Genomic DNA, 13,272 nt, shown 5'->3' on the forward strand with positions numbered 1-13,272 from the left:
GTCTTTATGTTTTGGCACGAACTGTGCTGGAGAGCTGCTTATTTAATTCACTGGTCGTCTTGAAGTTTTAGTTTCTAATATGAAATACAACCACAGCCACACAGATATAATTTGGGTGGTTAAAGTGATAAATATGGCTTTCAACAGAATCAAATCATTTAGATATAGCAACCTTCACAAAGTCTGGCTTTATCACAGGACGTTGTACTTAAACTGCACAGATTCAGCTGTTGTGCTTAAATGAAAAAAGCAAAACAAAATATATGTATATTTAGAAATGTATTTATCTGTTATCCACTACTGGTTCTCTCAAATGTGTGCGTGTCTGTCTGTCTGTGTAGCCCCTGTGGCTATTATTGATGACTGAAAAATATTCTGTAAGTCCATATTGATCTTTTAGTGGTAGAAAGCAGACTTATAAGGCAGAATGTAAAGTATATATACTGTGTGTGTGTGTGTGTGTGTGTGTGTGTGTGTGTGTGTGTGTGTGTGTGTGTGTGTGTGTTGCCACCCCACATCCCCCAGACATTCCCCACAACCCCTGGCTTCCTCCCCCCCCCCCCAGAGCGAAATCTGTCTTTAGAAGGTCAACTGTAAAGTCTGAATTTCTTTTTCTGCAGTTAAGAAAAACACCAGTAATTTTAAGCTATATAAAACAAATGTTATTTCACTATAATTTTTTTAAATAATTGTAGCTTTATCTGTGGGACATTTAATTCTACATGTTTGTAACTATAGCTTCAGAAAACTAGTACTTAAAATTTAATTAACACAAATAACATTGTCTGTTACTCGGTGGCTGCTTGTTGGAAATTTGCTTGCGGATTTTGCGGATTTTGGCTGTCTCTTTAACTGCTTTAGAGTATGAAGTTGTTTAAATATAGCTGTGTTTTCTCCAGTGTTAGTGTAACAGGAATGTTAGTTTCCTACAGACTCACATAACACTGTTAAAATGTAGGAAGGAGCAATATCACACAGTTGATATTTTATACCATCTGAAACATGTATGGTAATAACTGATGAACTTGAAACTAGGAGCTAAAATGTCGATAGAATATGGACTGTAAAGGGGCATCCACACAGGAAGCAATTCACCTGTCACTGTATCACCACCTGTTGATCGCTAGGCAAGGCAAGGCAAGTTTATTCGTATAGCACAATTCAACAACAAGGTGATTCAAAGTGCTTTACAGAGACATTAGAAACAAAAACAAATAAAAAGCATGATTTAAAATTGATTAAAACAAGCAAACAAACAAACTAATTAACAAACAAAACAGTATATAAAATCAAAACAGATAAAATCAGAACGATAGATAAAATCAGTAGTTAAATGTAAGTTTTGAAATTTAAGCTTAAAAGTGTGGATTTGGTGCTTTATTCAAATGCAGCTGAGAACAGGTGAGTCTTCAACCTGGATTTAAATAAACTGAGTGTTTCAGCTGATCTGAGGCTTTCTGGGAGTTTGTTCCAGATATAAGGAGCATAAAAGCTGAATGCAGCTTCTCCGTGTCTGGTTCTGACTCTAGGAACTGATAAAAAACCGGATCCAGATGACCTGAGGGATCTGGAAGGTTCATACTGGGTCAGGAGGTCACTGATGTATTTTGGCCCTACATCATTCAAAGCTTTATAGACCAGCATCAGAACTTTTAAGTCTATCTTCTGACGGACAGGCAGCCAGTGTAAAGACCTCACAGCTGGACTGATGTGGTCCACTTTTTTGGTCTTAGTGAGGACTCGAGCAGCAGAGTTCTGAATGAGCTGTAGTTGTCTGACTGATTTTTTAGGTAGACCTGTAAAGATGCTGTTACAGTAATCAAGCCTACTAAAGATGAATGCATGGACTAGTTTTTCCAGGTCCTGTTGAGACATCAGATCTTTTATCCTTGAAATATTCTTGAGGTGATAGTAAGCTGACTTTGTTATTGTCTTAATGTGTTTTTCTAAGTTTAGGTCTGCATCCATCACTACACCCAAATTTCTCGCCTGGTTTGTGGTTTTTAGATGTATAGATTGAAGTTCTCTGGTGACCTGTAATCGTTTTTCTTTGGCGCCAAAGACTATTACCTCAGTTTTGTTTTTGTTTAGCTGGAGAAAATTGTGGCGCAACCAGTCATTAATTTCCTCAATGCATTTACCAAGAGCCTGTACAGGGCCTCGGTCTCCTGGTGACATTGTGATATATATTTGTGTGTCATCTGCATAGCTGTGGTAGTTTATTTTGTTGTTCTTTATAATCTGTGCCAGTGGGAGCATATAAATGTTAAACAGAAGGGGTCCCAAGATGGAACCTTGGGGAACTCCACATGTGATACTTGTCTGCTCAGATGTGAAGTTACCTATTGATACAAAGTATTTCCTGTTTTCTAAGTATGTTTTGAACCAGTTTAGTACAGTTCCTGAAAGACCTGTCCAGTTCTCCAGTCGTTTGAGTAATATGTTGTGGTCAACAGTATCAAATGCTGCACTGAGATCCAGTAAAACTAAGACTGACATTTTTCCACTGTCTGTATTCAGACATATGTCATTAAACACTTTGGTCAGAGCGGTTTCAGTGCTGTGGTTCTGTCTAAAACCTGACTGGAAGGCATCATAGTAGTTATTCTGTTTTAAGAAGTAACTGAGCTGTTGAGAAACTGCTTTTTCAATGATCTTACTTAAAAATGGGAGATTTGAGATCGGCCTGTAGTTGTTCATTTGTGTCTTGTCAAGATTGTCCTTTTTCAGTATAGGTTTTATTACAGCAGTTTTTAGTGATTCTGGAAACACACCTGATAATAAAGAAAAGTTGACGATCTGTAACAGGTCTGACTCTAAAGTCTTTGAGACCTTTTTGAAAAAACTTGTTGGCAGGACATTCTAGGATTTTGTTGCCTTGGTAACCATCATACCCTTGGGTTACCTTGGCAGTCATATATCAGTCAAGGGTGTATCTCTAGCTGTCTCACTGGAAGTAGCTTGAATTGATTGCCTGAAAGTTGAGAAAAGTTTAAAGGGCCCTTCATATGCAACACTATAGCACTGCTTCCTGAAACCCATTATTTACAATCTCCACAACAGTTGCCCATAGTGGACCTCATCACAGCCACAGAATCTGCCATACGGATTAATAAATTATCACAGACAGAAGCAGAGCAAATCAGGATGAAAGTCTCAGCCACGCTCTCCAGTGCCAAAGTCCCTCCATCCAACCTCACAATACAGGAAAAGAAGGCCGTCGCTTCCCTGAACAAGGACCACAACATCACTGTTTTACCAGCTGATAAGGGAAGATGCACCGTGGTCCTAAACACTACAGATTACCATACAAAGATCACTACTCTCCTCAGTGACAACAATACCTACGAAGCCCTAAAGCGAGACCCCACAAGCAGCTACAAAAAGAAAGTTATAGCTTACCTTCAAGACTTTGAAAAGGACAAAATTATTGACCGCCTTACATATCACCGCCTTTACCCAGGGGATGCCATACCCTGCATCTATGGACTTCCTAAAATCCACAAGGAAGCTGTCCCACTCAGACCCATAGTCAGTAGCATAAACTCAGCCACTTATAACATTGCTAAACACCTTGCTACCATCCGTGCTCCTCTTGTGGGGAACACCCCACACCACATCAAGAACTCCACCGACTTCACCGACAAGGTCCAGAAACTTACCCTGGATCCAGATGAAACCATGGTGTCCTTTGATGTAGTCTCTCTCTTCACTTGCATACCCACCACGGAGGCCGTGGAGACTGTCAGAAAACGACTACAAGAAGACAGCTCCTTGGAGGACAGGACCAACTTCACACCCGATCAGATTTGAACACTGTTAGACCTCTGCCTCACCACTACATATTTCAAATACAACGAAGGCTTTTACAGACAAAAACATGGCTGTGCCATGGGCTTCCCCGTGTCACCTATTGTAGCCAACCTTTACATGGAGGAAGTGGAAAGGAAGGCTCTTGGTGTCATGATCCTGGGTCCTTTTGACCCAGCGTTTTGTGTTTTCTCTTCGCGATTTTGGTTCTGTTCTCTAATTGGTGTTTACCCTGTTCCCCCCGTGTGTTCCTGTTTTATTGTGAAGGTCTGCGTCTTATGTGAGTGTTTTCAGTTTGCCTCCCTGGTCTCGTCATGTTAATCACTCCCAGCTGTGTCTCCCACCTGTGTGTAATCTCCCTGTGTTCTGAGTGTATTTAAGTTGTATTTTCTGTCTTAGTAATCGCTGGTTCGTCTGTGTTGTTTCCCCTCGGTCTCCCTGCGTCTCCCCGTATGTATTTCTCCGGACCTCCCTGCATCCTCATTCTGGTTTGTCTTATTAGCTTACCCAGTTTAGGTTTCCGGTTTCATGTTTTGTCGCCACCGCTGTTTGTACTTACACCCCTGTAAATAAACACTCACCTGCACCAGAGCTGCCGCCTTTTGGGTCCTTACTACAAATCCACACGGCTTGCCCCGCAAACCGTGACAGTACGAACCAGCCACCATGGACCCAGCGGCAGTCAATCCGTCCGAGGAGCTCCAGGATGACATCGGCTACAATGTGGAGATCCTCCTCGGGCTGTGGCTGGAGAATCCTCCGTACGAGCTTCGCCGCGCCGTGGAAGGTCGGCTACAACGTCTCTTTTCCGGCCTGCCATGGCTACTGAATTCACTTCCTCCGACCATACAGGCTTTTCTCCGGCACACACCTCACCTTCTCTCAGCCACTCCTGCCTCGCTGCCCGACTCGCCGGATGTGATCTTGCCCGGCCCGTCGGAGCCGTCTGCGGGGAGGAAACGCCGATCGCGCCGCAAGCGCGCCAACCCACAGCCGGACGTTCGGGCTTCTAAATCGCCGGCTGTGGTGAGTGAGGACTCTTTTTCATTTTCAGACTGCATGACTGTTCATTCAGGGGCTGCGTTTTGTGTGGCGGATGTCAACGCGAGCTGCTTATCGCCTGTGCAGCTACCGGCAGCTCGGTTAGCTCCCCCGCAGCCACTCTCAGCTCGGTTAGCTCCCCCGCAGCCACTCTCAGCTCGGTTAGCTCCCCCGCAGCCATTCTCAGCTCAGTTAGCTCCCCCGCAGCCAGTGCTACTCTCAGCTCAGTCTCCTGTGCCTCCTTCAGCTCAGTCTCCTGTGCCCCCTTCAGCTCAGTCTCCTGTGCCCCCTTCAGCTCAGTCTCCTGTGCCCCCTTCAGTTCAGTCTCCAGTGCCCCCTTCAGTTCAGTCTCCAGTGCCCCCTTCAGTTCAGTCTCCAGTGCCACCCTCAGTTCAGTCTCCAGTGCCACCCTCAGTTCAGTCTCCAGTGCCGCCTGAAGCGCAGGCCCCAGTAGCTCCAGTGCCGCCTGTAGCGCAGGCCCCAGTAGCTCCAGTGCTGCCTGTAGCGCAGGCCCCAGCAGTACCAGTGCCGCCTGTAGCGCAGGCCCCAGCAGCTCCAGTGCCCCCGCTACCCGTAGCTCTGGCTCCAGCAGCTCCAGTGCCCCCGCTACCCGTAGCTCTGGCTCCAGCAGTACCGGTTCCACTCATTCACTCCATGCAGGGAGAAAATTTAAGGTCCAGTCAGGGAGTTTCTCGCGCTTTAGCTGCTTCAGGCACCGTTCTGCACTCCAGGGCTTCCCCAGAGGCTAGGTCTCAGTCCCCAGCTGATTCTGGACCCCTGAAGATTAAGCAGCCCTCAGAGAACAACTCCGTGTCAGTGCTGTCTGAGCAGGGCCAGTGCTCAGCACAGCACCCATTGCCTTCATGTCTGCCAGAGGACTCCATGCCTGCTGGCTTTGTGATGGCTTCTGCTGGAGGGTCCAAGGGGCCCGTCCAGCCTTCGTCTCGTGTCTCCGCTGGAGGGTCTGAGGGACCGCTCCGGCCTTTGTTTCCTGTTTCCGCTGGAGGGTCCGAGGGACCGCTCCGGCCTTTGTTTCCTGTTTCCGCTGGAGGGTCCGAGGGACCGCTCCGGCCGTTGTCTCCAGTCTCCGCTGGGGGGCCCGAGGAGCCCGTTCAGCCACCTGTCTCAGCTGGAGGGCCTGAGGAGCCTGTCCAGCCACCTGCTGCAGCTTCATCATCATCCTCGCCGGCTGCAGCATCATCATCATCCTCGCCGGCTGCAGCATCATCATCATCCTCGCCGGCTGCAGCATCATCATCAGCCTCGTCTGGTCCAGCCTCATCATCAGCCTCGTCTGGTCCAGCCTCAGAGCCTTCAGCCTCGTCTGGTCCGGCCTCAGAGCCTTCAGCCTCGTCTGGTCCAGCCTCATCCGAGTCTTCATCCTCGTCTGGTCCGGCCTCATCCGAGTCTTCATCCTCGCCTGGTCCGGCTTCATCCGAGTCTTCATCCTCGCCTGGTCCAGATCACCATCGCCTGAGTGGCCGCCGTTGCCTTCTGCACGGCCGGCCCCCGGACCGCCATCGCCTGAGTGGCCGCCGTTGCCTTCCGCACGGCCGGCCCCCCGAACCGTGTCCACGTCGCCGCCGTTGCCGTCCGCACGGTCGGCCCCCCGAACCGTGTCCACGTCGCCGCCGTTGCCGTCCGCACGGTCGGCCCCCTGAACTGTTTGGACTCCTGTGCTGTCGGCCCCCTGGCCGGCCCCCTGAACTGTTTTGGACTCCTGTGCTGTCGGCCCCCTGGACTCTTCTGTTTTGGGCTCTGTTTTTTCCTGTGTTCTGGTGTGCTTCGTTTCTTTTGGTTTTGGGCTCGTTTTTTGTTTTAGTCTTTTGGCCTTCTGGTGCTCCGGTTTTGTTTTGCTTCGAGCCCTCCTTCCTGGGCCCCCGCCGCCCGCCCTGGTCGGGTTGTTTTCTGTTTTTTCTGGCTGTTTTGTTTCTTGTTGGGCTGTCTGGAGCCAGCCTTTGAAGGGGGGGTACTGTCATGATCCTGGGTCCTTTTGACCCAGCGTTTTGTGTTTTCTCTTCGCGATTTTGGTTCTGTTCTCTAATTGGTGTTTACCCTGTTCCCCCCGTGTGTTCCTGTTTTATTGTGAAGGTCTGCGTCTTATGTGAGTGTTTTCAGTTTGCCTCCCTGGTCTCGTCATGTTAATCACTCCCAGCTGTGTCTCCCACCTGTGTGTAATCTCCCTGTGTTCTGAGTGTATTTAAGTTGTATTTTCTGTCTTAGTAATCGCTGGTTCGTCTGTGTTGTTTCCCCTCGGTCTCCCTGCGTCTCCCCGTATGTATTTCTCCGGACCTCCCTGCATCCTCATTCTGGTTTGTCTTATTAGCTTACCCAGTTTAGGTTTCCGGTTTCATGTTTTGTCGCCACCGCTGTTTGTACTTACACCCCTGTAAATAAACACTCACCTGCACTAGAGCTGCCGCCTTTTGGGTCCTTACTACAAATCCACACGGCTTGCCCCGCAAACCGTGACACTTGGCTCTTTCAAAGGAAGAGTACCCAGCCACTGGTACAGATATGTAGACGACACCTGGGTCAAAATCAAGACACAAGAAGTGGAATCCTTCACTGCGCACATTAACGCTGTGGATAAAAACATCAAGTTCACCAGGGAAGACACAAAGGACAACTGTTTGCCTTTCCTGGACTGCGCTGTCCACATTGAAGAGAATGGCAACCTCAACATCGAAGTTTACCGGAAGCCCACACACACGGACCAGTACCTCCTCTTTGACTCCCATCACCCTTTGGAACACAAACTTGGAGTAATTAGGACCCTACACCACCGGGCAGAACATGTTCCCTCTAAGCCTGAAGGAAAAAAGAAGGAACACACACATGTAAAGGAAGCACTCAAAACGTGCGGCTATCCTAAATGGGTGTTCTTACAGTCAGCAAAGAGGCACAGAAAAGAAGACCAGACACCAGCGAGGGAGGATAAGAAGGACAGACGCAACAACATTGTCATCCCCTATGTAGCCGGTGTATCAGAGAAACTCAGAAGAGTTTTCTCCAAGCATGACATCCCGGTGCATTTCAGACCCAGCAACACGCTCAGACAAAAACTGGTTCACCCGAAAGACAAAACGCCAAAACACAGACTTAACAATGTGGTGTATGCTGTACAGTGCAGCGAGGAATGCCCAGACCTCTACATTGGAGAGACCAAACAGCCACTTCACAAGCGCATGGCCCAACACAGAAGAGCCACCTCCACAGGACAAGACTCAGCAGTTCATCTGCATCTAAAGGATAAAGGACACTCTTTCGAGGATGCCAATGTTCACATTTTGGACAGAGAGGACAGATGATTTTGAAAGAGGAGTGAAAGAAGCCATCTATGTCCATTGTGAGCGACCATCTTTGAACAGAGGCGGGGGTTTACGACACCAACTCTCTGCCATCTATAATCCAGTTTTGAGATCCCTTCCCAGGCGCCTTAACGCCCACTCACATCCTGGGCCATCTGATCTCAGGAATTCGCATGATAAGGTGGGGCCAGGTTTCACAATGAACACACCCGAAACTCTGGCTGATTGGGACCCACACCCAGTTTCACACCTTGGCTCAGGCGATTAGAGGATCATCAGGGGGTCCTTTTGTCCCTCTGTGGGGGGTTACTCCCACTAGGTTATATCTGGGACTCTCCACCATTTGACCTTAGAACTGAAGAAGCTTCTCGGATGAGAGGTGAAACGTCTTCAAGCAACTTAAAGAAGTCCAGACGCTTTTCTTTGCAAGCTCCTTTGACTACGATGACCTGGATGACTGAGAACCTTCACAGACACATTATTTACCATCTCGCCACTGCGTTGAACAAGTCGCAGTGTAGAGGTGCTGCTATGGGAGTGATCACACTGGACGTACCTTTGCACCAATCAAAACAAAGAATGACAGGGAACAAGTACGTATACAAAGTATAAGAAATTCATTCAGCCTACCTGTTAGTGTGGTGCACACCACTGTCTATGCATTCTCCGACCTCGTCACTTAAAGCTGGAGAATGTCATTGACTTTCTGTGTTCTCTGGTTGACACATCACTGCTAGTCATTTCCTGCCTGGATGAGTTTAAGTGTTGTTGACTTCAGAAGACTGAAAAGTATTCTGCTGGAATTTGATTCCCCTTTCAAAACTTTTTGAGTCACTCTGAGAGCAGTTGAAGAGTCAGGTAAAATATATTTGCAGGAAGGGTTTGAAGAGCATCTTGAACATTAGAACCTTAAATCTTTTTAAGCTTATTTGAAATTGGTTTAAAAGGCAAATGCTCTGAAAAATTAAACCAAAAAAATAAGACACTTATTTCTGATGTTGAAGAATGAAATAGAATTTAAAATATAGCTCACATTTAACAGAAGCAGCTGAACAACGTAAGTCTCTTTCTACATCTCTCTTTTTTGTAGTATTCGGAAGATAGCTGACACTTTGAATATCCCAAGTGGTGAGACCTTTTCAGACAAGCTCATCAGCATTTAGTATGCCTGGCTTGTCATGGTAGAATGATTTCTGTCTGTCAGACACTTTGAGTCGCTGCCCCATGGTCAGGCCTGATATTTGCGCTAGTCAGACCATCGATCGGCTTGAGTGTTTTTCGTCTCTGCCTTGGCTTTTAAGTGGTGAGCTACAACACAGGCGCCTTGGCATCTTGAGATTTGGTTCGAGCATGGTAGCCAGGCCTTCAGACTGGATTGGGAACTGGAGTGGGAGAATAATACTGCTGACATTCACAGAGATCTAAAGGTTTGTGAAAGGCAGATGATGGAACATTTGTTTGCTTTAGGGCACCAAAGTTTCTTGCCAGCACAGAGGTCTTGGACTGAATATAAAGCAAGTTGTCAATTGTGCCTTAGAAAAGACTCTTTTTTTTTTTTAGCAACTGGCACACATGGAAAGATGATCATGAAGAAAGTGTAGCCCCAGTTTTGGAACATAAGGTACTGCCTCTTGCAATTCTTACTCATGTCATCTGCATGGGCAAGAGTGATGCAAAGGAGTGCACAGATGCTAGTCCGCAGGGTCTGTTAAAAATGCAGACTTTTAGCTAACATGATGTTTATTCAGAAAGGTCAGAAAAGGTTGTTGGATTTGTATGCTGTGCATATTACAGTATCATACTCGAAAATGTAAAAGGGATGATGGGTTCATTTAGGTGTTTTTCATGCTTATTACAGGTTGTTGGGATGATTTGTTATCAAACTGTTAACTTCTATGAAGCCTTACATCTCTTCTTTCCAAACAATTGCCTATACTATATATAGTGCTAAACTATTTATTAGCCCACCTATCATAAACACAACACAGATTGTAGAAATCTGTCAAAAAAATTGTTTCAAAACAAAAACCTAGACAACTGTAATTTGGCATCTTAATAAAAAAAACTAATAATGTGTCACATTACTATTTTTTTCTACTAAAAACAGTACATTTTAAAATCCTTGGATAACAACAATAATTATATTTTAGCATTAAAAATGTCATTTTGATTAAAGACCTTGTGTATACTGATGGATTAACCGATTACAGATGGTTGATTTTGGCAATTACCACTGCTGTTTACTTATGGGAGCTGTGGCATAAACCTTATATTGGATGATGGTCCAATGAATGTGTTAAACTGTACTTGGGCACAAAGTCTCAAAGTGATGAAGCTATGTGTCTTCCTTGAAAGATGATGGAAAAAAAAAGGTTTTTTTGACGAACCAATTTTGCACAGCGAAAATGCAAATAAAAGATTAATGTCAAAACATTTATACTAGCAGGCGGTACATAATTATATTGAAAGCCATGTGAACAAAGTGATGACTCTTTAAGATGAAAAAAAAAGTGTAATAATAAATTATTAATTAAAATCGCTTTAAAAAAAGCCTTTTTGATGGAATTGTTTACCTTAAGACCTCAATGACTATATTATCAAGTATTTTTTCCTTCTGGTTTTTCTATGAGATGCATCTTTTGTATGCGATATAATCCTTAATCAGTATATCATATTAATGTAATAAGTAAGTTATTGTTGAATAACTACCTTGAAACTAACTGCTCGCGTAGGAGCCTCAGCAGAGTTGGCCCATCAAGTGTTCAAACATGACTTTTATCATCAAGCAGCTGGGAATCTAATGTTGGTGTTAAATGTCACATCTACATATGATTGATCTGATTTAAACTTTATTTGCTGTTTTCCTCTCTCTGTGAATGAATATCAGGAAGATGGATGTGAATACAATATAAGAAAGGTAGTTATTTTTAGACATAGGGTTGTTTTTCTCTTTTTTTATGTACCAGGTACCAAGTTATTAATGGCTTCAGATGCTCTCCGCTGCTCTGTGATTGGATTCAGCAATTGTGTATTGAATATTGTTTATTGTGCTCCATGTTTGTCCTGCTTGAAATATCGAAAGGGTGAAAGTGTCAAAGGAAAATGGATGAAAAGGTTCTTCAAATAACAGATAGATGACTCAGTGGAACCCAACTATTGCTGGCTGCAGTAGGATGTGGATGATTTCCCAACGTGAACCCCATATGTGTTTTTTTCCCCCAGCACAAATTATTTCTTTGTAGTACTATTTGGACCACATGTTGGGTTTATAAAACTCTGCATTTAGAAACCTGGCCAGCTTGTATATCTGTGACAAGGCTCTGCTATATAAAAGAGAAGACACACACACACACACACACACACACACACACACACACACACACACACACACACACACACACACACACACACACACACACACACACACACACACACACACACACTCTCTGTCCGCTAAAATATTTCAACAGTTTGGGTGTATCTTTTGTTGAGATAGGCATGCAAATTAAATAAATTGCTCCAGTGTCCTCTTGAGGGATTTTCTCAAAAGCAATCCATGAAACAATTGAACCATTCAAGTCAGTCTATGAGCAGGATTGGGGAACCTAACCAAGGTGTGGGGTTTTGGGACCTCAGTCAACAAATGAAAAAGTAAATGGGAAAGATAAAAAAAAGAGGCTTAGGACTTAACGGCTTTATTCAGCTCTGTGACTTTGAGACAGCCCTTGTTCATTTGTCAGAGCTGAATAAGTCTGTGTAAAGAGTGTTGTTGCTTGAGTGACACCTAGATTGTTCATGGTGGCAGCGACTACTGTCACTCATTATGCTCCCAGGCCCTTCAAACCATTTTTTCCCCTTACAGCTTTGAAATGAATTGTAGACTATAAAAGGGTTGTTGAGATACCATGCTCCATCATCCTTTCCTTCATGTGAGCAACAAGACTGTGAAAAGACTTCCTTAATACTGAAATTTTAACACTCAGCATACCCATGTGACAAAGCAAACACAGAATAGACAGGACATTTAGCATGATATAGGTCTATTAAATCTGGGTAATGAAATAAAAGCAAAATATATAAAAGGAAAAATAATTGCTAGGGAGATAAGGGATGCCTCTGATAGAGTGGTCTCCACCATTGCTGTTAATAACACACAAGCTACAGAAAATGGTCAAATGTTGCCATCCTCTGAATTACATTCTGTGTCGTTGCTGGGCATTCTTGTTTGCATTGCAGTGCCTGTTGAGTCACACATTAGGCGGTTTGACAGAGTGGCATTGTCCAGCAAAAATGTTTTTGTTTTTTTATTCTAAAAATACAACATAACGGGACCTTCACTAATGTTACACCTAAAACATTACCTTTCTGAAAAACTATTAGTATATATGTGATAAAAGCTGTGCAAATCCCTTTGTAATCTGAGAAGCATGTTTTCTAAATACTGAAACCAATTTAGAGCCCTTATTTTTTGTACACTTTGCTGTCTGGCCTGCGTAGGTGTGTTTAATTGTCTTCTTTTTAACTAAGTATGATATGTACATATCCTGCTGTTGCTGCAGCAATTTTATTCATTGATATTAATAATGTGTCACTGTCAAAATGGCAACTAGTAATAACAGAGTAAAAAGCTGCTTTTAATCATTTGCAGAAGTATGTTTTGCTGTGGCACTTTTCATTTTGTTCAATGTCATGCTTTTTGCTTTAATCATTCTTAAATACACTACAGCTGGAGTTGAGTTGAATGGAGTTTAATTTAGAAAGCCACAAAACTGTGTTTATAGGCTCCCACACTTCACATTGTACTTCAGGACAAAAGCAAAGCTCTCTGTAGACCTGTGGCAAAATTTGGACAGACATTGACTAGGACAAGGGCAAAACCATTTTTAAAGCTTTGAGTTGTACCAGGGGGGCAGTGGCCTATTAAAATGTGAAATGGAAGACATGTGCAACCACCAGCACTATTCTTAGCATTGGCCATTTGGAAAAATTGAGTAGCTGAACAAGAGGGACTGTGGTCAGGGTGGCGACCGAGAACCAAGATCACTCACTCAAACAGAACTTTAGAAATATCCACTGGAGAGATCATAAACAGTATAAAACATCAATGTAG

Source organism: Rhamphochromis longiceps, linkage group LG5 (genome assembly GCF_057381845.1).
Source record: "Rhamphochromis longiceps isolate RC_006_pf linkage group LG5, R_longiceps_female_GT1.1, whole genome shotgun sequence".
NCBI lineage: Eukaryota > Metazoa > Chordata > Actinopteri > Cichliformes > Cichlidae > Rhamphochromis > Rhamphochromis longiceps.